The sequence below is a fragment of the Lutra lutra genome, chromosome 7, assembly GCF_902655055.1.
Source record: "Lutra lutra chromosome 7, mLutLut1.2, whole genome shotgun sequence".
NCBI classification, from domain to species: domain Eukaryota; kingdom Metazoa; phylum Chordata; class Mammalia; order Carnivora; family Mustelidae; genus Lutra; species Lutra lutra.
The window spans coordinates 105,204,412-105,229,242 of NC_062284.1; the positions used below are offsets into that span (position 1 = coordinate 105,204,412).

The window sequence follows — 24,831 nt, forward strand, 5'->3', positions numbered from 1 at the left end:
TGATTCACCACTTACATGTAACACCCAGTGCTCATCCCAACAAGCACCCTCTTTAATCTCCATCGCCTCTTTAACCGTCCCCCTGCTCACCTCCCCTGCAGCAACCCTCAGTTTGTTCCCTATAGTTAAGAGTTTCTTTCTTAGTATGCCTCTCTCTCTCTTTTCCCCTAGGTTCATCTGTTTTGTTTCTAAATTCCACATATGAGTGAAATCATCCTGTATTCATCCTTCTCTGACTTTTTTTGCTTGGCACTATACTTCTGTAGCTCCATCCCTGTCCATGCAAATGGCAAGAGTTCATTCTCTTTGACAGCTGAGCAATATTCCATTGTGTATATATATCACATCTTCTTTACTCATCAGTCAATGGACATTTGGGCTCTCTCCATAGTTTGGCTATTGTAGATAAAACTACTATAAACATGGAGGTGCATGTGTCCCTTTGAATCAGTGTTTTTGAATCCTTTAGGTAAATGCCTAGTAGTGTGATGGTTGGATCATACAGTAGTTCAATTTTTAACTCTGTGAGGAACCTCCATACTGTTTTCCAGAGTGGTTGTACCAGTTTGCATTCCCACCAACAGTGTAAGAAGGTTCCAGTTCTCTGCATCCTCACCAACATCTGTTGTTTCCTGTGTTGTTAATTTTAGCCATTCTGACAGGTATGAGGTGATATCTCATTGTAGTTTTGATTTGTATTTCCCTGAAGATGAGTGATGTTGAGCATCTTTTCATGTGTCTGTTAGACCTCTTCTTTCCATTCTCTTGACAAACCCGTGAGGCAAGCACCATTCTATCTCAATTTTAAGGTTGAGGAAACTGGAGCTCAGGAATGCTCAAGATCATCCCAATAGTAAGTGGCACAGCCAAGATTCAAAATTAATTTCTCTGATCCCGGAATCTGAGTAAATATATTACAGGGAATATACTAAACTGGTTTCCTCAGATATTGTTATGGAAAAGTCCTTTATTATATGTACAGACCAAAAGGAAGGCACAAAGAGGTTAACAACTTCCTCAACATCACAGTCTCTACATGAGTAAGTGTGAACAGAGACCCAGAACTTGCACTGGAGTATTCCCAGGGTTCTAAATAAGCAAATTCTGCCCAGTTTTGTTTTCCTCATTCAGCACAATATCATGCAAGCACCACTTTAGGTAAGATTACAAATCAATGACCTTTGGGCTTGCAGGGCATGAGGGCAGCCTTCAGACTCTTGCCAACAAAGAACTGGGGGCCTCAATCCCACAACCAGCAAGGGAAGGAATTCTGCCAGCAACCTGAATGAGCTGGAATGCCACTTGGTTGACACCTTGATTGCAGCATTGGCAGGCACTGAGCAGAGGACCTAGTTAAGCCACGACCACACTCCTGACCCACACAAAATGTGAGATGGTAAATGTATCTTATTTGTAGCAATGGAATTTGAGTAATTTATTACACAGCAATAAAAATACCTGATAAACAATGAAACAGGGATGATGTCCCCCCCCCCAAAAAAAAATGCATGCCTAATTTTTTTTTCAACTGAGAGCAATCACTTGGAGAAACCAGAAGCAGACAAGAAAGCTATCAAAGCAGTTTTTACGTGCTTCATCCAGGGGGATCTAGTATGTGTGTGGCACTCAGCTTAGTGGAGGTGGGGCTTCCTAGAGGATTCACCGGTGTCCCCAACCCTGCCCCCAAGGAGACAGAGACTTCAAACAAGGAATTTTGATACATAACTTTCTAGAAGAGCAGGGTCCTTGGAGAGCTCTGGGGCTAGAACCTGAGCTATGGGAAGAAGGCAGGAGGAAGGCTGGGCAAGAGCATCAGGTAGGGGTAACTTCTGATTTAGATCTTCCAGGAAGAGGATTGACAGCACTTTACAAAACAGTTTACTGTTACGCTGGGGAGGTAAATAGGCCTAGTTCTACTTTCCTTGGTAAGAAGAACGAGCAGATGTAGGGATACTCTATGATGCCTTCTTTGACTTCTGTTGATTCATATTTAATATCTTCTAATGCCAGAAAGATCAAAAAGCTACAGAAGGTGTAGTGGATGTTGGCTACTGTTGGCGACCCACTCATTCCTCTTATTGGCTCTGTGTTCCCATCCTGCAGCACCTGTGACTTCTGAGGTTTGCCCTTGAGCACTGGAACTACCTCACCCATGCAGAGAGCTAGAAGTGCCTGGGAGGCCTACAGCCACTTCTACCGTAGTGCTCCCAGCCAGCAGCCAATGACATGATGGACCAGTGTGCAAGTATAACAGCCCAGCTTCTTTTCCATGAAGCAGAACAAACCCTAGAATAGTTAATACTCCAGACCTCCCAAGAGAATCAGACATCACTTAAAACCACATCCTTTCTTGGTTTCTTCTCCATTCCCTACTCTGCTCCCCTTGCTGGGGATGTTCCTCCTGGGAGCATTTCCTTAATAAATCTCTTATACTCAAATCCTTAGCTCAGGACCTGCCTCAAGGAGAACCCAAATGAAGAGAAAAGAGAAATAGAAACATCCCATGGCTCTAGACATGTGGTGTTTGGCTGCATTTTGGAGCTCATTGATCTACATTGCACAGAGAATATATCTAGAACATTGTCTAAAGTGAGGTGAGTCACAACATCATGCCCATCCCCCAAGGTCACGCACTTCTTCCTAAGTGCTCCATTATCTGGTGCCCTCTCCTAAGGTCCAACACTTCTTGTCACCACCTTGCAACTGCTGCCAAGCTCACCCAAGCCACCATGGTGTCACCACCATGATCTACTTGACCTAGACAGGGGACAATGCGGCCAAATCTGACACCCACATTTAAAAGTGAAAAAAATTTTAATAAGGCAAAAAATCAAGAATTTTAAGTGATCTCAAGAAAAAACTATAACAGGAACAGTGACCTTAGCTCTCTCTAACCCAAAACTTGTGCCATGACAACATACATTATGAGCCATACTCTCTCAAATGGTTTATTATGGAGGAAAAATTCAGGTCTCTGGAAATTTCCCCTACTAAGTACACAAAGATACGCTATTGGCCCCTGTGAAACACGTGAAATCAAGACAATGTTAACACTGTGAATATATAATTGTAAGATAACTCTTCTAAAAAGTGACACCCTTCCCTGTATCATATATCACTTTCATTTATGCTTAAAATCTACTTAAGAGAACTTTACCATATGGTTTTTTAGAGTTGGAAACCAAGGAGAAAAAAATAAATGAATAACATATGTCCTTACTTGGATCCTTATCCAGCATGGTAAGGAATATCTAGAAGGTAAGTTTTACTCTTCTCACTTAAATTTGAAACAACATAGTTGTGTTAGGACAGAAAAGGAGGCCACCAGCAAAGGCTGGATCCCTTCATATAAAATGGAGACTTTTGACCACACCTCCCCTCCCACCAAGTAGTTTTCACAATTTCACAGAGCTATTTTAAAATTGTCTTTAAGGAAAACAGAAATTAAAATTTCCCTAAAACAATCCTTTAAGGAAAGGCAACAAAGTATTTTAAATTTGAGTCAGCAATCTATTGCATGAACACTGTTTCATCCTCATATACTACTTTAAATATTTCATTTTGTTTAGTAAGACAAACCGCTTCAGAAACATGAACAAGAGAACTGGGGAGAGTCAGAGGATTATAGTGACAGCCAAATAAAAGAGGAGTGAAGTTCAATATGTCCGTAATGAAACAAAGCATAGCGTACTCCCAGTGTGAGGAGTGGTGATGAGCACAGTTTATGGAACTGGGAAGTTGCAAGTTTTACTTGCAGTTATGGAGCTGAGTGACTTTGAGTGAGTTACCTCACCTCAGTGAGCCTCATTTTCTGGATCTGTAACATAGGGCTAATAATACCTTTCATGGGGTCAGGGTGTGGATTAAAGGTGATGTGTGTATATAACAAGATGGAGAAATATTTATTGATCAGGATTCCAAGACATCCGAGGAAGGCAGACTGGTCTGGTAAGTCTGTTCTCCCTACTCCACCTTCATTTTCAAGAGAAATAGTTGAAGGGCTAGGTACTTCTCAAAGAAATGCCTACTATGAGGAGGGCCCAAAGTAAAGAATGAAGGCTGGGCATGGTTGTGGGGAGCATTAGAAAGGCTTTTTGAGGAAAACATAGGAAAATATCTCCATGGTTTAGAATAGTCAAGGTTTCTTAGAGAGGTCACAGAAAACAATAGCCATAAATAAAAAATTAGATATTAGACTTCATCAAAAGTAAGAACTTCTGCTCATTAAAGGATACTATTAAGAACATTAGTAGGCAAGCCGTAGATTGAGAGAAACATATCCCACAAATGACTGATATCAGTGAAGCAATAAATGGCCAAAATGAGCAAAAAATTTGGATGCCTTATAAAAGAAGATCTATACATGACCAACTAACCCACATACATGTAGTCAACATCACCAGTAATCAGAGAAATGCAAATTAAAACATAGTAATACACCACTCAACAACCACCAGAATAACCGAAAAGACTGGCAACCCCAAATGTTGACAGTAATACAGACATTGGACCTCATACATATTGGGATGATATAAAATGACACAATCCTTTTGGGAAAAGTTTCGACAGTTTTCAAAATAAAACGAAACAGATGCCTGCCTTATGACCTAGCAATTTTACTTCATGGTATGTACCAAAATGGAAACATATATTCCTAAAAAGAGTTGTACAAAAATTTTCATAGCACTTTTACTCATTATAGCTGAAAAACCTGGGCCTAGTCCAGGAGAATGGAGAAATAAACCGTGGAACAACGACTACTACTGAGCAATAAAAGGCAAAAGAATTATTGATAAAGGCAACAATGTAGGTGAAGCTCAAAAACATGCTGCAACAAAAAAGAATTATTGATAAAGGCAACAATGTAGGTGAAGCTCAAAAACATGCCCCAACAAAGAAGCTTGACCACACACTGTATGTTAAGAACTGTGAAGGGTTGGAGACTTTACCCTATTAGGGAGCCAACCCGTTAGCCTGCCACTTTTTCATGGATGCTGGTAGGAGACACAGAGCTCCTGGGTCAGTGACAAATGACTATAGTACTCGCAGCTATAGCAACAGGCAGAGCATCAGCATTTTCCTGCACAGGTTCCCAAACCCAATTCCCGCAAGATGACATGAGGAACCAGGGGACAGTTGCACACACAGTGGAGACCCTGAGCTTGGCGAAGCTGTATTCTTTTTTTTTTTTTTAAAGATTTTATTTATTTATTTGACAGATCACAAGTAAGCAGAGAGGCAGGCAGAGAGAGAGGAGGAAGCAGGCTCCCCGCTGAGCAGAGAGCCTGATGCGGGGCTCGATCCCAGGACCCTGAGATCATGACCTGAGCCGAAGGCAGAGGCTTTAACCCACTGAGCCACCCAGGTGCCCCGAAGCTATATTCTTTATAGTGGGCAGTGAGTATGACTGCTCTTTGCTCATAAGGAAATCATGATTTTTGCATTCTGAAGCCACCTACTAAACAAATATCCTTGAAAAAGTCCAGGACAAAGGCCATCAATGCTTTTGATAGCAAGGTGTGCAGACAGGTGGGTCATCTGTGAATAGAGCAGTATCCCAACACTGTATAATTCCATTTACATGAAATCCTACAGGAGACAAGTCAGTTATGGCAGAAAACCTAAAACTCTTTTTCTCTGGTGGTGTGGAGGTGGGCTGGGTCCCATAGGGAACTTTCTGGATAGTGGTTATGCTCTGGATCTTGACAGGGTTTTGGTTATATAGGTGTATACGTTTGTCAAAACTCAGTGAAAGCACTCTTAAGATTTGTCTGTTTCACTGGAGGTAAATTATATATTAAAAGAAAGAACTACAAGCAAATACTGAACTTTAATTCATGATATACATGCCAAAGTGCTTGGAGGGGATACCTACTACCTGCAATTCTCTCTGTAAGACACTGAAAGTAAGCTGGATGAACAGATCGATTAAGAGATGAGTAGATGGAAAGCTATGCATAAAGCAAGTACAATACAATGTTAATAGTGAAACCCAGCTGGTGCTTTTACAGATGTTTGCTGCAAAATGCTTTCAACTGTACCGTTTGTTTGAAAACACTTGAAATTAAAATGCTGAAGAAAAAAATGAAAGTCTAGTAAAAGAATAAATAGAAAATATGGATAAACATGAGGAGATGGCCTTTCTAAATTAAACAACAAAGGAAAACCATAACAGGAAAACTGATAGAGACGACTACACTATTATTTCTTAAATTCACACATAAGCTAAATGCCCTTCCACCACCTACACACATATATAGTCAAGTGGTGAAAACGAAGAGTTCTCACAAGTGGAAAAAGAAAAGATTAACACCAATGGAAAAATAATCAAGTGTCATGAACAGGCAACTCAGAAAAAAATGAATGCAAAGTTAACAAACAAAATGTGCAACATTATTAGTAACCAAAGATGTAAACTAAAACATCAGTAAGATGACATTTTTTGTCTATTTGATTGGCAAAGAATTTTTAAATGATCATACCCTATGTTAGTATGGATATGAGGCTGCTTAAGTGGCCAGCTTGACTCTCAATTCCTTCACTTAACAAGCAGAATGTCCCTGGGCCGGGTACCTAAACTTTCTATGTCTCCATGTCCTCATCTATAATATGGGAAAAATAGTATTATCTATTAAGTTAGAATACTACATTTTAACAGTGTATCTGGACACAAGAATATGACAATAGTCCAAATGAAAAACCAACACAAAACAAAACAAAACTCAGTATGTAGATTTTTGGGATGGTCAGAACATGGAATCCACAGGATCCAAGTCATTAACTCTCAATCACTGAGAGAGGCACATTGTTCTACGATGAAAAAACACACCTCAACTGCGTTTCAAATAAATATATGGCTACCTCGTTTTTGAGAAATTTAAATGTAAAATTATTGCATTAATGTTTTTCCCAGAGGTAAAATATATACTTAAGATAGTAGAAGGTCATGTACATTTCTAAGAAATCTTCACAAAGTCACATTTGAATTTTTTCCTTTTACAAACAAGAATGTACAGAACAAAAATCGTCAAAATTATTTCTGCAGAGAACTTTGCCATCATTGTGGCAAGTTAAAAAAACAATAAAGAGAGAGAAAAGACACTTTTAAAGTTTCGGTTTTTTAAATGTTAACAACATCTCAGACCTGGAGCAACTGTGGGACCATTCCCAGAATCACCTCCTCTCCTGTCACCACAGAGACTCTGGGTATTATCAGTGCCCAGGTCTGGGAGACCACTTCTGCCTACCTGTTTCAGAGCTGGATACAGACCTGCCTGGGGAACCCAAGCAGAAGCTCCCAGTTAGAAGCATAGACATCTCTCTTCCCTGACAAATGTCTGGGCTGCATTCAACTACACTTTCCCTTTTTTCTACACCTTAGTGACATAATTTTCTGTCACTTGATTTTTAAAACTAGTCCACTCCAGTTTAAAAATGTCATCCTAATACCTTCAGCCCCCTCCCCCATCAGAGACTGGACTACACAGGCCTTCAGGTAGAGGCTAGGGGAGCACACCTGCCTCGGAGAGTCCTCCTCTCCCACCCACCAGGACTGATGGTACCCAAGTGAACAAGAACAGAGACCAGAGCCAATTACCACCATCAACCAGTCACCTCTCTGTGAAGTTTTTGGTTTTTTGTTTTTTTTTTTTAGAGAGGTGGGGCTTGATCTCACAGACCTGAGATCATGACTTGAGCCAAACATCAAGAACATCAAGAGTTGGCTGTTCAACTGACTGAGCCACCCAGGCACCCCCTCTCTGTGAGATTTTTACCTGGTCTGTTCATCTCCTATCCCAACCCCAGCTGGAGCTGGGTTTGGATGTGGGTGATTTCCTCAGGGAGAGGGTATTTTCATTTTCTCTCTAGGCCTTTCCATGCGAGAGGCACCCATGTCTCCCTATAGCTCCTTCTCTCCATTATTTCTGGTACTCCTGCGGGAGCCATAGAAATCACAGCATCTCTCTTCCACAGCTTCCAGAGCCTTGGAGAGCTGCAGGGATGGGGGGTGTTTGGCCCTGTTTTCTTACTACACCCTGCACCGCTGTGTGGCCTGTTCTGCATGCATCTCTAGAGCAGCTGTGGGCCTCCAGGCTCATGCTCACACCCCCAGCCCTCCTGGTCCTCCAGTGGCACCTGGACAACTCTTCCCAGCCTCTCTCCTGTGGAGACACTAAGATGGGTCTGTGGGTTGAGTATAAAACCACATGGAAAAGAGAACATTTGCTCTGTCCTCTCTCATGGGGGGCTCTTCAGGTTTAGAGGGTTTGTGGGCAGATTCTGTAGCTCCTTAGTTAGCCGTAAGGGAGAGGGTTAGAGGAGAAGGAAATGTCCAGCCCCGGTGGTGGGTGGCTCATGGGATACTGAACAAATTTCAGTGTGAGCTTTAGGACTCAACTGTAAATCAGGACAATGTGAAAATTCCCATTTGATATTACATGTGCATGTATATTTCTTCTCTGTTTACATTTTATTTAAATTCCAGTTAGGTAACATACAGCGTAATATTAGTTTCAGGGATACAGTTTAGTGATTCAACACTTACATGCATCACCATGGCTTATCACAAGTGCCCTCCTTAATCCCCATTGCCTATTTACCCAACTCCCCACCCTCCTTCCCTCTGGTCACCATCAGTTCTCTAGAGTCAAGAGTCTACTTCTTGGTTAGCCTTTCTCTCTCTCTCTTCTTTCCCTTGTGCTCATCTTTTTTGATTCTTAAATTCCACATATGAGTGAAATTATATGGTATTCATCTTTCTCTGGACCAGTTTCTTACACTATACATGTGCATGTGTATTTCTCCCAAAAATGTGGATTAAGGAGTATAAAGGAATCAGTATATATTATCTATGTAAGAAGAAGCAGATTTTCAAAATGCTATAAAAGAGGTGGGTTAGTCCTATCTTTACTGCCTGTGAGGATAAGCAGTATTATTATTAACTCTGAGCAAAGATAAAAAATTTAGACAGACCTTTAGGTTGCCAGGGTGTCTCCGGTGGCATTTATTGCTGGATTTGCCCTACCCTGCTGATTAGAAAGTAAGCGTTGCATGGGAAATCAAGTAGAGGCATATATGGCCTTAGAGAAAGGTTAGGGCCTTCACTTGACCTGACCACAAGAGACTTATACCCAAATTGATTTTGGCAACTAAGGACATTTGAAGAAGAGAGCAGAAAATGCCCTTCAGTTAGAAACAAACAATTATAGGAATATTTCACTTGGGACATTATTGGGAAATGGGTGATTTTTCTCAAATACGACTTTTTTTTAAATTTAATTTTATTTTTTCAGTGTTCTAAGATTCATTGTTTATGCACCACACCCAGTGCTCCTTGCTAAGGTACTACTTTTTTCAGTACTGAAGCTCATTTGGTTTAAAAAAAAATTTTTTTTAAGTAAATTCTACCCCCAACTTGGACTCAAACTCATGACTTCAAGATCAAGAGTCACATGTTCTACTGACTGAACCAGCCAGGTGCCTCTGATTTTTTCTTTTACTTTGACTATATCTGTCCAAAGCATTCATACTTCTTTATGTTCCTAAACACAGTACACTGATCACACTCTCCTTAACTATTCAAGGTCGTCGTTACAAATCCCAAATTGGTGTTCTAGGATATAATATAGTAACACACTCAAAAGCCAATGATGTGAGCTGGCTCTCTACCCCATATTCTGAACAATCCCCAAATTCGCTGCTTTTTAAATTATTTGTTTGTTAAAGACTCTTCTGAAATTTTCCTTATGATCACTCAAATAGCCCTTCTCCCTGCTGCATACAGTCTCTTAAAAGTTCTTATCATCTGATGCTCCTGGCCTTTGGGTTTGAAAACTAGATAACCACATTCATTTGAACTGCATGAAAATCCACAGTGAATTAGTCTCAAGAATGGTTCTGAGCAGCTCTCCAAGAAACAAAGCACATTATCTTCACTGCATGTAACATCAAGGTTTGCTGCTCAGGAACCTTTTGTGATTAGTTCTTTGTTCTTGGCTATGCTCAGATGGGTGAGGTTACCGGGTAGCTTATTTGAGTTTCAAATAAGTAATGTTGAACCATCATTTCTAAATTGGGCATTATCAGGAGGCATTAATTCTCATATCACTGGGTCATTATTTCAATTTAAAAAATCTATCAAGAAGTGAAAATATTCACTGCATTTTTTAAAATGTTTTAATGTTACCAAGGAGTCAGTTACTTACTAACCTGGCCCATATTTTGAAATTAATTCCTAAAGCTATTTTTACTATGCAGGCTGTCCCTGGAGCCACACTTTAAAGGATGCTATTTCCAGCATGAGCTCAGTTGTTCAGGGCAGTATCCTGGGGTTTTCAGTTCAAAAAATCAAATTAGTACAGCTGGGCCGATTACCAAAAGCCATTAGGAGACTCCAGTTGCCTTTTTAACTGCTCCCTACTCTCCTGCACTCTTCCTGCCTCAGAACCAGGGATGTTCAGCGTGTGAGCCTTTTTTCTGAATTGCTTTTGGCACAGGCTGCAGGCAGGCAAGCATGTAGTCAGAAGCTCATCCAGAATCAAAGTTCCACGACAATGCTGATCTTGGCTCTGAAAGTCTAAAGGAGAGTTCCATCTTGGCAGGAGTCCTTCTGCCCTGACCCATGTCAAGGATATTCACTTATTCTTCAAGGCTTTTGATAACCTCATATCAGTGTTAAAATGTGGGTCCCAAGATAATAATAAAAAAATGATCACTAAGGTCTTTATCAATTATATTTTCAGATTTATTAAGAATTATTTTCTGTCTAGCTTTGTTATGGATTGAATTATGCCCTCTCCAAAATTCGTATGTTGAAGTCCTAACCCCCAATAGCACAGAATGTGACTATTTAAAGGTAGGGTCTTCAAAAGGGAAATGAAGTTAAAATGAGGTTATTAGGGTAGGCCTTAATCCAATATGACTGGTGTTATTATAAGAAGAGATGAGGAAAGACAGACACAGAAGGAGGACTGTGTGAAGACACAAGGAGAAGACTTCCATTTACAAGTCAAGGATGGAGACCTTAGAAGGAACCAGCCCTGTTTATATGTCAGTCTTGGGCTTTCAGCCTTCAGAACTTTGAGAAAGTAAATTTCTGTTGGTTAAGCCACCCAGTACTTGTTAGGGCAGTCCTAACAAACTAATCCAAGGTTTCAGTGGCTAAAACTCTACATCATAAACAAAAGAGGTACACGAAAGTTCATAACCATGTGTGGCAGCAATGGTACCAAGGACAGTATTTATATTTTTTTAGGCTTAATTGACATAACATTATATCACTTCAGGTGTACAACATAATGATTGTATATTTGTGTGTGTGTATGTACATATGTATTTGAGTAAATACAGTGAAATGATTACCACAATAAGTCTAGTTATCATCTATCACACACAGCTACAAAAATAGTGTTTCTGTGATGAGAACTTGTTTTTTTACCCATGTTGTAGCATATAACAGTACTTAACAGTACTTCATTCCTTTTTCATAGCTGAATATTTCCTAGTGTAGATCAATTACATTTTTATTATCCATGAGTTGATGGACATTTGCATTGTTTTTGTTTATTTGTTTTACTGTTAGGAACAGTGCTGCTACAAGTTACATGATTGTTTTTTTGTTTTGTTTTTTTGTGTGTGTGTGAATATACCTTTTCATTTCTCTTAGGTATAGATCTAGGAATGGAGTTGTTAGGTCATAAGGCAACTATGTTTAAAGTTTTGAGGCTGTTTTCTGGGCTTCCGGACTGTTTTTGAAATCATGTGACATCTCTACCAGTAGTGTATGAGGGTTCCAATTTATCCACATCCCCATCAAACTTGTTACAGTCCATCCTTTTTTAAAATTTTAGTTGGTTAACAGTTAGTGTAATATTGGTTTCTGAAGTAGAAGTCAATGATTCACCACATATATATAATACCCAGGGCTCGTCTGTGTTGAGACATTTTAAGATCTACTTGTTAGCAATTTTCAAATATGCAATACAGTATTATTAACTATAGTCAGCTACTGTATATTATATCCCCAGGACTTATTTATTTTATAGCTGGAAGTTTATGCTTTTTGACTACCCTCACTCATTTCATCCACCTCCCCAATCCCCACCTCTGGCAACCACCATCTCTTCTCTGTATCTATGAGTTTGGTTTCGGGTTTTTTGTGTGTTTGGGAGTTTTTTAGATTCTACATACAAGTGAAATCATATGGTATTTGTCTTTCTCTGTCTGACTTATTTCACTTAGCATAATGTCCTCAAGGTCCATCCATGTTGTCACAAATGGCAGGATTTCCTTTTTCTTGTGGCTGAATAACATTACAGGGTGTGTGTGTGTGTGTGTGTGTGTGTGTGTGTGTGTAATCTTCTTATCTATTCATCCTTCCACATTTAGATTGTTTTCGTATTTTGGCTTTTGTAAATAATGCTGCAATGAACATGGGGGTCCAGATATCTCTTTGAATTAATGTTTTTGGCTTTTTCCCAATAAATACCCAGAAGTAGATTTGCTGGATCATAATGGAGTTCTATTTTTAATTTTTTGAGGAACATCCATACTGTTTTCTGTAGTAACTGCACCAATTTACATTTTCACCAATAGTGCAGAGAAAAGATTCCCTTTTCTCTGCACACTCAGCAACACTTGTTATATCTTGTCTCTTTTTAATAATAGCCATTCTAACAGGTGTGAGGTGATATCTCATTGTGGTTTTCATTTGCATTTTCCTGACTATTAGTGATGTTGAGCATTTTTTCATTTATTTATTGGCCATCTGTATGTCTTCTTTGGAAAAATGTCTATTCTGTTCTGCCCACTTTTTAATTGGATTGGTTTTTTTTTTTTGTTATTATAACTGGCCCTTTTTAGTTATCAGTTATATGCAGAAGTTGGAGCCACCCATGATCTATTCCCAGGAAATACTCTTTGAACAGGAACATCTGTTCTTTATTCCAGTCCCAACATGAAACACCTTCCTTATTCTGAACATTTTTCCCATTTTCTAGATCCCAACGAACTCTTCTGAATTCCAGGTTCCATGTCCTTCACTCCTCCTTTAGGGTCTGTGTGTCAGCTAAGCTAACCCTCTCCCTTCCCACTCTCAGCTAACTAGCCGCTCTCTCCCACCATTGCCTCAGATCCCCCTCTTCTCCAGCCAAAAGAGGAGACTGTCCTGTAAGACACACACAGGGGCAGGTGCTGCCCTTCAGTACCCTGTGTGTTATCTCCTTTCCTGGCCTTCACTCAGTCACCAGGAGTTAATCAGCTGTTAGTGCTAGAGTCCTTCTTTACTTGCAAAGAGAAAAAAATCCATCGACATGCTAAAATGTAATTTCTGAAGAACATAAACAAGAGAACACTCATTTGAGAAAAAAAAATATTTCCAGCAATATATTTAGAGTGAAGCAGCTGTGCATTCAGATTAAAATCATAGAGACAGAAGATTAATCGTCACACCACAAGTCTGTGGAATCATCCACATGAACCTGCTCCTACATAGGGGTGGTTCTCAAGTCCAGGGGAGTTTCCTGAAGAATGTTTAAAACATTCTGATAGATCTCATTAACAGAGATCCTGGATAAATTGGGCCTACTGATTGGTATTTCAAAAATACATCAGGAATTTGAAAGAGAGGTTATTAATGAGCGAAAGAGAGAGACAGAGAGAAAAACTGAGAGACAGAGATATGAAAGACTTTTGGAGGCGGGGGGAAGAAGCATTCACTTATTTTTTTGTTCCTAACTACTATGCAGGACTCAGTGTTTCCTTTGCAAGCAAAATCTGGAATAAATTAGGTTTGATTGCAGCTAAGAGCATCATATTAAGACCTTAGAAAAACAACTCAAATTGTTGCAGTGCAGAATGGATGTTATCTTTAACTGTGGCATCACCCTGAGACAGCTTTATAAATTACAGGGTACATTGGGTTATTTTGATGAGATTATGGGTTCCTTATATTGCTTACTCAGAGAGGGATAATAACAGAATACAACCATGTATGCTTATAGTTTCTATTGAAAAAGCCCGTAAAGACGACCAGGATGGAATTATTGATGATTGCCATCTCTGAGGTGTGTTTTCTTTACAATGAGGTTAGAACCACCCCATAAGCTGAGCAACCATATTTAGTTGTGAAGGTGAGAAAGATCCCATCTAGTTGTAACCAATGGTCTGCTATGTACCTGCAATCTTGTTATCCCTGTTCTTCCTCCTGGGTAATTGTCATTCATTGATCTTGTTGAGGTCCTCAATTAACAAATGCTAGAAAATTCAAGCAGGATGATGAGTTATGACAAACGATTCTTCACTATTTACCATTATAAGTTAATTTAATTTTATTCATTTTTTAATCTAAGAGACAACCAGAAAAATCCGGTTAAAATAGTGCAGTGACAATATGATGTTTAGTACCAGGGAAAGTAACCAAACATAGGGAAGTCTGCTGAGATAATACCAATGTTACTATACACATTATTTGTTAGTCAACTGCAATAAAGAATATCCTCATAAAGATAGTAAGTGAAAACACAGTGTAAGATAACCATTGTTTTCCTGTGTCTCCTCTCTCTTCATCTGAATATCTTCTAAGTGTTTCAAATTCACCATGCTTCAAGATGAACTAATTTCCTGTCTAAATTCTTCACACTTCCAAATTCTTGACGCCAATTAACATCATCCTCCAATCAAATTAGAAGCCTCCATATCATGATCATCTGCTTGCTGTCACTCTCTCTCTCTTTCTCTTTCATGCCCCAATTCACTTCCCCATCCAGCCAGTTCTACTTTCTGATTTTTTCTGGAGTCCATCACATCACTCTTTAGGCCAGTGCCACTAGCTTACTTCAGGTCTGGATCGCTACTGTCCTGGAGAACTGCAAATGTCTTCTAATGGAATGCTAAACCACCTTAAAACATTTAGGAATATAACAACAACAACAAAACTCCCTGTGCCTGGTCTCACTTCCCTGCCCCCATCCCCTAAAATATTTCCATAACATTTCCAGAGGTATCTTTTGAAAATAAAAGTTGTATATATTATTCCATCACATAAGACCTTTCAATGCTTTAGAGGGATGTCTCACATTTCTCCTCATTCTAACTGCTCATCCCTGCCCACACTGGGTGATTTCATTTACTTCTCGAACAAGCCAAGTTCCCCTTCACTCATAGATCTTTATATACTCCCTCTTCCAGAGTATCCTTTAGACCTCCCTCTCTATAGTCCTAAACTTCCTTTCTACCTCAACTTTTAAGTTTGATTTAAAATCAAATATTAAAACCTGGCCAAGCCAGCATCTTTTGGAATGAGTTAGTTGCTCTTTCCTGCCATCAGCCCTAATACTGTACAAACCCTCATTGTAAGTTGGTCCTCGGGTAATAACTATTGAGCGCTTACTATGTTAGATGCTAGGGCCACAGTAGCAAATAAGAAAGGTAAGGTCTCTAGTTCTCATGTAACTAATATTCTAGTGGGGAAAGGCAGACCATAAATAAACAAAAAGAGTAGTATCAAGAGTGATGTAGGGACAGAAATCCAACCAGGACAGATTGAGGAGAGAATAGGAAATGAAAAAGTGAAGTCAACATAGCACATTTTGGGATTTTTATTTGTTTTCATGTCTTCCTTGTCCTCTAGACAGTGACCCACAAAAGAACAATGACATCTTATTTATTGATGTAAATAAGGGCACAGCACAAAGTCTGGCTTATAGTAAGCAATCAATAAATGCTGGATTTAAAGAGAAGAACAAAAGAAGAAAGCAAAGAAGGAGAATAAAGAGATGAAACCTCACATTCAGTTTCTGCCACAACAGCTTTTGGGTAGCATACCGAACAGAAAGCAAAAAGACTAAATGCTAAAGGTAGCCAATCATATACTTTAAATATGTTGGACCAATACCTGACTTTTTTTTTTTTAATTTATTGAAGGTCAAAGAGAACTGCAGTCCACAGCCAGGTTGGGAGTTCAAGGATAGTAAAGGATCTTATGAATGTCATAGAGTCAGATCCAGAACTGGTATGGGGCACATGCTATTGACATGCTATAATACTGGAATATCAATAATTAACAAAGAAACAGGAGCTGATGTTGGCTGTGTAAAAGTAATATCAAATGTGGGCATTTGTGTTAATTTTTAAATTTCCCTGAGACAGACACAGAAACACAAATCCTATGTAATCTCACTTATATGTAGAATCTAAAATAGTTGAACTATAGAGGCACACAGTAAAATCACAGTTTCCAGGGACTGGGGGGTGGGAGAAGTGGGCAGATATTGGTCAAAATGTGTAAAATTTCATTTATGCAAGATGAGTAAGTTCTGGGGATCTAACATACAGCATGGAAGTTGCTAAGAGAGGTGATTTTAAATGTTCTCATCACACACAGAATGTAACTATATGAGACAATGGATGTGTTAATGAACCTTATTGTGATAATTATTTTGCAATATATACATGTATCAAATCACCATGTGTATACCTTATACAATTACAGTATTACATGTCAATTATATCTCAATAAAGCTGGAAAAAAAATTAAAAATTTTTCAAATAAAAAGAAGATAGTTGGAAAGAAGGATATTCTATAGTGAAAAAGTTCAGATTTTGTCCACTTTCTTATCAATTTCCAGAAAAGGTCCAACTGGAATCCTCTATATTGTGTCCAATAGGTTTTCTTATTGCCAATGAAAGCCCCTAAGACAAGAAAGTTCCAATATGGAAGGATTCCTAAGGGGAAGCTCATATAGAGTAAATCCATTTATTTTCACTAAGAAACTGCCATCTAGCCATTTAGACTCAACATCAATTGTAGATTTGTGCTACATATGGATGGTAGAACCACTTTAAAATTCTCATATATTAATTGCTTGTATTTGGTTGCTTACTGATATTTAATTTATAACCACTTTGCCTTCCAAAAAAGATTTCGAGACAGCTTCTCACTTATGTTTAGAAAATAGGGTCTGTCTGTCAATAATCCATTTTGGTTTTCCACTTACTCTGACCAATTTCCCTGCTCTGAGGTGTTCAATTACATTCACTTCCTATTTAAGACATTCCCTGGACTCTCCCTGTACAGAAGGATCAGTTTCCCTTTGTTCATACCTGAACACCTGCAAGGAGACACAATCTAACTGTAAAACCTTCACTTATAACCCGAAAGGCTGAGTAACCAGCCTGTTGTAGACGGCAGTCCCATTTTCCACATTACCTGTGCGCATATCTCCACCTCCAGGTGGAGCCAGTGTTCTAGGAAGTCCTGGGAAATGCAGACAGGTCTCCACTGAGATAAATGCTTCCAGGAAGACCCATCGCCTATGCACACAGTTTTTGGTAACTACCTATTGGAGTACTCCAAACATGACAAAAATAAGAAAATACTGTATCTCCCCTTGTGCCAAAGGCTATTTTATTAATTTAAATTTTTTTTAGCAATCAGTGTCGGAACTAGTTTTTTTTTCCCCCCTAAAGATTTTATTTATTTATTTATTTAAGAGAGAGAGAGTGAGCGACAGAGAGAGCACAAGTGAGGGAGAGGCAGAGGAAGACAGAAAAGCTTAGACCAATGCGGGGCTCAATCCCAGGACTCAAGCCAAAGGTGAGGCAGATAGATGCTCAGCGGACTGAGCCACCCAAGTGCCCTGCCGGTTTTGATTCTTAAAGAGCAGGTCAATCAGAGAAAATAATAAAGGGAGGCAGTTCCACAGTGCTTTTTTTGGTATTCAATTCTATTTAAAAATACATATACTTCTCTGCAAAGAGCTGAAGTTACCCAATGGGTTGGGCATTTAGACCAGATTTACCTATGGGAAGTGTTTTTCAACAATACAGTATTGTTTGTTCCGAAACATTTTTTTCTCAATATAAGAAGGCTCTATGCCTGCTCTGGAGAGTTGGTTAGGATCCCAATCAGGATCTGAGCATCGACCAGGTAAAAGTCTTTTCCCAAGATCTTTAAATCTGATGTATTTATAATACTTTGATCCAGAGTTAAACTTCAGAAATAAAAGAATTTCATCCAGCGCAATTGCTTCATTTTTAAAAACTTTTTAAAAATTGTAGACTGTAACATAGATTTAGAAAAGCACAACAAACTAAGGATGCAAAACTCAATAATGTAATACAAAGAAAATACCATATAATCACTTCCCAGGTCAAGAAATAGAACACCGGGGGTAACAGAGCAGCCTCCTCACATCCTCTCCTAAGGCTTATGTTCTCCCTGCAGACAGAACCACATTCTTGGTTTTCTGCATAGTTTGGCTGCCTTAGTGTCCATCTCTAAATTCTATTGTTTAGTTTTGCCTCATTGTTTTTTGAACTTTATAAAAATGGGATAATATAACGTTTTTGTGTTCCTTGCTTTTTTGATTCTGTGTAATGTTTGTGAGATTCATACATTTCATAAAGCCGTAGTGTATTCATTTTCATCACAGTAGTCCATTATATGAATTTACCAAAGCAATTATCCATTTTAGTGTTAATAACATTTATTTTTTTTCTCATTTGGAACTATTAAAAATAATGTTGGGAGTTTGATAAGAATTGCATAGAATCTATCAATCATTTTGGGAAAAGTTGACATCTTTATGCTAGGAGTTTTCCAATCTATAAACATAGTATATCTTTCTATTTATTAAAGTCTCATTTAATTTCTATATTTCACTCAACCACATTTTATAGTTTTCTATAGAGAAGTCTTACATATCATTAGATACATTTATTCTTAGATATTTAATTTTTTAAACTATTGTGGGTGGGTTTTTTAATTTTCTGGTTATTGCTAACATAGAATTGCAATTACCTAATTGTATATTTGTAATATGGTGGCAGTGATAAACCCTCATGTTAATTTATCATGTGGAAATCATAATAAAGATTTTATTTCTTCCTTTTCAATCTGTATATCTTTATTGCTTTTTCTTTTCTCATTGCACTGACCAGGACCTCCAGTAAGAAGCTGGATAGAAGTGGTAATAGAGACATCCTTTCGGGTTCTCAATTATCAGGGTAGAGAGACACCTTTAAACATTTTATTATTTCATGATATCTGTTGTAGGTTTTTTATGTACAATATTTAACAGATTATAAAACTTTATTTTCCTATTTTGATAAGTAGGGGTTTTGTTTGTCCGTTTGTTTTGTTTTTAAATCATGAATGGAGGGGCACCTGGGTGGCTCAGTTAAGCGTCTGCCTTCAGCTCAGGTCATCCCAGGGTCCTGGAATCAAGCCCCACATCAGGCTCTCTGCTCAACAGGGAGTCTGCTTCTCCATCTCCCTCTGCATGTTGTTCCCCCTGCTTGTGTTTTCTCTAATAAATTTTTAAAAATAAAATGAGTGGATGTTGAATTTTATCAAATAAACTAAATTGTTAGTCAAAAGACTTCTCTAAGTACTTCTGTATTTGCAAAAAAATATAAGACCTTAACAATTTTATTGGTGAGCTTTGCCAAACCTTCAAAATTGGCTCAGTTAACCATCTGGCTCCTAATTTCCATTCAGGTCATGATCTCAGGGTCATGAGATGAAGCCTGGCATGGGCTCTGTACTGAATGTGGAGTCTGTTTAGGATTCTCTCTCCCTCTCCTTTAACCTCACCCCCTCAGGTGCAAGTGTAGGAACTCTCTCTCTCTCTCTCAATAAATAAATAAATGGAAGATCCTTTAGTTCCTTGGATCAAGGCCCAACCACTTGGTTCTGCGCTCAGTGGGGAGTCTACTTGAGAAATTCTCTCCCCCTTCCTCTGACCCTCCCCCTGCTAATGAGCTTTCTCTCTCTCTCTCTCAAATAAATAAATGAATCTCTAAAATAGATAATATGTGTCTTATACAAGTTGTTTAAGAAACTAGAATAAAGGGGAAGATACCTAACATATGTTATGAGACTTGTCCAACTAATCAAGAATAACTTTTTTTTTAATATCCCGTCATTCTCTCCTATTGATCTGAGCCGAAGGCAGATGCTTACCCAACTGAGCCATCCAGGTGCCCCAATCAAGGATAACTTCTGTAAACTAATCAAGAATGTGAGAAAAGTATATCCCAATAGCACTTTACTTTTTCCAGCTTTATTGAAGTATAATTGATGAATCAAAACTGTATATATTTAAAGTGCACAACCTGATATTTTGATAAATGTATACATTGTGAAATGATCACTAAAATCAAGCTAATTAACATATCCATCACTTCACACAATTACCTTGTTTTGTGTGGTGAGAACATTGTAGACACCTTCTTAGCAGCTTTCAGTATACAGTATGGTATTGTTAACTATAGTGCTGTTGAATTAAGTTTACTAGTATATTAGGGATATTGAACTACAGTTTTCTTGTGATGTCTTTGTCTGACTTTGGTATCAAGGTGATGCTGGCCTCATGAAATAAGTTTGAAAGTGTTCTTTCTTATATTTTTTGAAAGAGTCTAAGAATTTGTATTATTCTTTAAATGTTTGGTAGAATTCACCCATGAAGCCCTCTGGTCCTGGGCTTTCTTTGTTGATAGGTTTTTGATTACTGGTTAATCTCTTTGTTCATTATTAGTCTATTCAGACTTTCTATTTCTTCTTGATTTCACGTGTTAAGTTGTGTATTCCTAGGAATTTATGCATTTCTTCTAGGTTACCCAAACTGTTGATACATAATTTGTTTGCACATAATAGTCCATAATAGTCCCTTATATATATATATTTTTACTTTTAAGGCATTCATTGTAATGTCTCTTCTTTCATTTCTGGTTTTATTTATTTGAGTCTTCTCAATTTTTTTTCTTAGTCTGGTGAAGAATTTGTTGATTTTGTTTATCTTTGTAAAAAATCCAACTCTTTGTTTTCTTTTCTTTTTTCTTAAGGTGCGGAGGGACAGAAGGAGAGGGAGAGAAGAATCTCAAGCAGACTCCATGCCCAGCATGGAACCTGACACAGGGCTCCATCCCACAATTCTGAGATCATGACCTGAACCCAAATCAAGAGTTGGGCACTTAACTGACTGAGCCACCCAGGCACCCCAAATTTTGATTCAGTTTACTTCTGCTCTAATTTTTATTATTTCCCTCCTTCTGCTAACTTTGGGCTTAGTTTATTTATTTTTCTCATTCCTCAAGGTGTAAAATAGATTTCAGATCTTTTCTATTTTTTAAAGATATTTCTTATTTTTTAATGTAGACATTTATTGCTATAAACTTCCCTCTTTTGCTGCATCCCATAAGTTTTGGTATGACCTATTTTTGTTTCCATTTGTTTTGAAAAAGTTTTTAAATTCCTTTTTGATTTCCTCTTTCATTCAATGGTGGTTCAAGAATGTGCTGTTCAATTCCTACATATTTGTGAATTTTCCCATTTTCTCACTGCTATTGATTTCTAGTTTGATTCCATTGTTGTCAGAAAAGATACTTAGAATTGTTTCTGTCTTATTTAATTTGTTAACATTTGTTTTGTGAACTAATATGTGGTCTATCTCAGAGAACGTCTCATGTACACTTAAGAAGAATGTGTATTCTCCTGTTGGGTTCAAAGTTCTGTATATGTCTGTTAGGCCCATTTATTCTATAGGGTTGTTCAGATCTGATGTTTCTTCATTTATTTTCTGTGTGGATGGTCTAGCCATTATTAAAAGTGGGGTACTGAACTGAAGTTTCCTACCATTATTATACTGTTATCTATTTCTTTGTTTAGATCTTTCAATTATTTATTTTATGTATTTAGGTATTCTGATATTTGGTATGTATCTATTTGTAATTCTTGTATCTCCCTGTTGAATTAACTCTTTTATCATTATATAATGACTATTTTTTTTTTTTTTTACTTAAAGTCTATTTTGTTTGATATAAGTATAGCCACCCTTGGTTTGTTCTGGTTATCATTTTCATGGAGTATCTTTTTCTATCCTTTCACTTTCAGTCTGTGTGTGAAAATTTAAAATAAATTTTAAATAAGTCATTTATAGACAATATATTACTGAACCTTGTTTACTTATCCATTCAGCCATTTTATGCCTTTTGATTGGGGAGTTTAACCCATTTACATGCAAAGTAATTATTGATAGGTGAAGACTTACCTATTGCCACTTTATTGCTTTTTGTTTTGCAGGTATTTTGTCCCTCCCTTCCTCTCTAGCTATCTTCCTTTCTCATTTGATGATTTCCTGTAGTGATTTGCTTTGGTTCTTTCCTCTTTATCTCACCCAATTATCACTTTATTTTTTTCCACCCAATTATTATTTTAAAACATGCATGCAAGAGTTTTAAATTTATCTAGAAACTTTAATCAAAGGATTTAATATATACTTATTATATGTAATAACAATGATCTCAATAGACACAAAATTATTCATTAAAATTAACTGCTCATTTGTAATAATTTTTGAAAATTCTTAGGCAACAAGAAACAAAAAGAACTTCCTTAACTCTATAAGGGTATATATGGAAAACTACCAATTACCAGCTTTTCATGAAACTTTCAAAATATTTCCATTAAAGTCAGGAATGAAGGATGGTGTCTATCACTCTTACTCTTTAAAACTATAGTGTTAATCCCATTTAAAGAAATAAAATAAGGAAAATTAATGAGAAGAAGAAGAATTGGAAAGGAAGAAACAAAATGTCCTTATTTGTGAGTGTCATAGAATATCCCAAAGAATCTACAAAAATTAAAATTAATGAGAATTCAGCAAAGTTTCTGGCTACAAGGTTAAAGTATAAAACTCAACACCAGTCTGACACAATAAAAATATAGAGAAATTTCATAACCCTCTAAAATTTTTTGTGCCCATTTTGTAGTAAACCCCACCTCTCACCCTCAGCTCCTGGAAACCACTGATTTGCTTTCTGTCCCTACAATTTTTTATCTTTTTCAAAAGTCATAAAAATGAACTCATACAGTATTTAGCCATTTGAATCTGCTTCTTTCATTTAGCATAAAGCATATGAAACTCATGCATGTTGTTGCATGAGTTAGTAGCTCATTTATTTTTATTGCTAAGTCAAGTTTCACTGTAAAATGTACTATCATTTGTTTTTCCATTTACCAGTTAAAGGACATGGGATGTTTCCAGTTTTTTCCAATTCTGAATAAAGCTGCCATAAACATACATGTACAAGATTTGGAGTGAACTTAAGTTTTCACATTTCTTAGGTAAATTCAGAGAGGTGAGACAGCTGACAAACTATTTTCAAACTGCATCATTTTGTATTCTTATCAGCAACATATGAGAATTCTAGTTGCTCCACATCCTCATCAGCAATTGGTATTATTATGTGTGGGTTTTTTTTTTTCTTCTTATTTTAGCTATTATAAATAGGTATATAGTGGCATCTCAATGTCATTTAAATTTATATTTCCATAATGGCAAGTGATGTTGGTTTGTAAGTTTTCTTTTAATGTCAGAATAATGCCGACTTAAAAGAATGAATTGGAAAGTATTCCTTCCTCTTTTATTTTCTGGAAAAAAGTGTGTAGAACTGGTATTATTTATTCCTTAAATAATAGGTAGAATTCACCAATAAAGCCATCTGGGCCGAGAAAGTTTTCAAGTATGAATTCAATTCCTTTAATAAATATATATAAAACAATTCACATTTTCTACTTCTTCCTCTGTGAGCTCTGATGGTTTATGTCTTTCCAAGGAATTTGTCCATTTCTCGAATCAAGTTTATGGACATAAACAAGTTTGTGATATTCTCTTATTATTTGTTTAATGTCTCAAGGATCTAGAACAATGTTTCCTTTTCTGTTGCTGATATTGAAAACCTGTGTCTTCTTTTTTCTTGGTCAATCTGGCCAGAGGTTTATCAGTTTTATTGATGTTTTCAGAGAACCAATCTTGGGTTTCACTGATTTCCTTTACTGTTTTACTGTTTTCAATTTCATTTCTTATTTTTATTATTGTCTTTTAATATTTGCTTTGGGTTTAATTTGCCCTCTGTCTTTTTTTTTTTTTTTTTTAGGTTTCTTAAGGTGGAAATTTAGAACATTGATTTGAGACCTTTAATATTTTCTAATACAAGTAATAACATAAATTCCCCTCTAAGTGTGGCTATCGATTCATCCCATGATTTTTAAAAAGATTTTTTAAAAGATTTTTTAAAAGACTTTTAGAAAGATTTTTAAAAAGACTTTTAAAAAGATTTTTAAAAAGACTTATCTATTTGAGAGAGAAAGCACATGCACATGTGAGAGAAACAGAGAGAGCATGAATGGGGGGAGGGACAGAAGGAGAACCAGACTCCCCGATGAGCAAGGAGGCCCACATGGGGCTCTGATCCAATCCCAGGACCCTGGAATCATGACCTGAGTCAAAGTCAGGTGTTTAAAGGACTGAGCCACCCAGGAACCCCCATCCCACAAGTTTTTTTACATTGTTTTTACTTCCATTTAATTCAATATTTCTAATTTCCCCTGTGACTTTCTCTTTGACCCATCTACCATTTAGAAGTATGTTGATTCCAAATATTTAGGAATTTTCAAATACATTTCTGTTATTAATTTCAAGTTTAATTCATTTATGTTCAAAGAATATACTTAGCACGATTTCAGTTTGTTAAAACTTTGTTAAGGTTTGTTCAATGTCCTGAATATGGTCATTATAGAACATTTAGAAAATTTCTATAAGCAAAACAACACTGAAAAAAAATCCATTGCTCAGAGAAAGTTAACAGTTTGATATGTATTTTTCAATTTCTTTAGTTATACTCTCACATGTAAACACACATACACATACACATGTGTATGTGTATATGTGTATATATATATAAACACACACACTAAAAATGTAGAATCATGCCATACAGATACAGATTTTGTAATCTACTTTATCTATATAAAGTGGCATATATTGGTGG

At 37.2% G+C, this 24,831-nt stretch overlaps 1 protein-coding gene and 1 long non-coding RNA gene across 7 annotated transcripts in view; both read right to left on the bottom strand.

Annotated features, from left to right (window-relative positions):
- SLC35F4 (solute carrier family 35 member F4) overlaps positions 1 to 24,831 on the bottom strand; it is a 232,213-nt gene that overhangs the window by 83,031 nt on the left and 124,351 nt on the right. The window lies entirely within an intron of this gene.
- LOC125105529 (uncharacterized) lies at positions 547 to 12,743 on the bottom strand. Its single transcript, XR_007128928.1, has 3 exons — positions 12,627 to 12,743; positions 9,531 to 9,542; positions 547 to 602 (listed from the first exon to the last, which is right to left on the bottom strand). It is a non-coding gene; the product is annotated as an uncharacterized LOC125105529 (long non-coding RNA).